Source organism: Eurytemora carolleeae, unplaced genomic scaffold (assembly GCF_000591075.1).
Source record: "Eurytemora carolleeae unplaced genomic scaffold, Eaff_2.0 scaffold146, whole genome shotgun sequence".
NCBI classification, from domain to species: domain Eukaryota; kingdom Metazoa; phylum Arthropoda; class Copepoda; order Calanoida; family Temoridae; genus Eurytemora; species Eurytemora carolleeae.
The window spans coordinates 28931-30669 of NW_019396503.1; positions in this window are offsets into that span (position 1 = coordinate 28931).

The following is a 1739-nucleotide window of genomic DNA, read 5'->3' on the forward strand; positions in this document are numbered from 1 at the left end:
GAGGTTTGGTGAATATCTCACATCCAGACATTTAATCCGGGAAATTGTGGTACGCCAATAGGAGACCAGTATTTTCAGGCAGCGCTTTCCCCAACCAATCAGAAAATATGACTACTTGTCCCCTACCGTCCTCAGTCATACAGGGCTTAATTGAGCAATAATATGTAACCAGTAACAAGCCTTATTCGTCGTAGAGACGAAAACTTTAGACATGATTCCACTTCCAGTTTGGGAAACTTGTAAATTATCGCGAAACTGATTTAAAGAATTTGAAATAAAATAAATTTAAAAGCTGGACGTACAATACATATATTAATATTTTTAGGATACAGGACAGGAAAAAGTATGGCATGATTATAATAAATATAAAGATTATGGGAGGAAGGATAGGATGAAATGAATAGAACGAAAATATAAAGAATATTGAAGGATAGGATGGTATGAATAGAATGAATAATGAATATGGGAGAAAGCATAAGAGAAGGATAGAATGAAATGAATGAATGAATATATGAAGAATATGGGAGGAAGGATAAGAGAAGGATAGGATGAAATGAATGAATAGAATGAATAAAGAATATGGAAGGAAGGGTAAGATGGAATGAATAATGAATATGGGAAGAAAGATAGGATGGAATAAATACATAAAATGAATAATGAATATGGGAGGAAGCATAAGAGAAGGATAGGATGGAATGAATGAATAGAATGAATAAAGAATATGGGAGGAAGCATAAGAGAAGGGTAGGATGGAATGAATGAATGAATGAATTTATGAAGAATATGGGAGGAAGGATAAGAGAAGGATAGGATGAAATGAATGAATGAATGAATTTATGAAGAATATGGGAGGAAGGATAAAAGAAGGATAAGATGGAATGAATGAATGAATGAATTTATGAAGAATATGGGATGAAGGATTAGAGAAGGGTAGGATGGCATGAATAAGAAGGGAAAAGAAGAAAAGAGAAAGAAACAACAAATACAAGAAAATGCAATTGTCCAAAAAACACATGTTGTAGTGTATACTTGGGTCCATTTCATTTTATAACTTGATTTTCAAGCTACTACCACTGGCAAAACTATTTGCATTAAAGGGACCGTAAGCGTAATTTCAAGCAACCCTCCATTCAAAAATGGCAATGCCCGATTCACAACCTTTGCCTAAATTATACAGTGAAAACCAGAAAGCTCTGGAATAGGATGACGACATTATAGCAATACTTAAGTTTATTTGATATTGCAACAAAGAAAATAGTTTGACTAGTCACTTATTAAATCAATAATTTATTGAAATGGGTCTGTTTACTCTGCCCGATTCCTGTGTATCATGCTAATAGGACTTTTAAAGTTATAACTTGATTCTAAAAGTCGTCTTCCTATTTCAGAGTTTTTTGGTTATCACTGTCTTGTTTTGAAATCTGGGTATTCTCAATTGTGATTTTTCTACAAAAGTTACCTACTCATTTCTACTTCAGGAAACCATATCGGAATTATCTAAATTAAACATTTGTTTAATCTAGAAAACTATTATAATTTCCAAATTATTGATCAGAAAAAGGTTTCAAGGGGACTGTTGCGAATAAGGCATTGCCTCCTTTGCATGGAGGGTCAACAGTCCCTTTAAGAAATATTCAAATACAAAACAGATTACACAAACGTCGTCTTCCTGTTCCACAGTTGTATAGGTCTCCCTAATACCACAATTCATTTTAAAGGAGAGATTGTGTTGAAATATG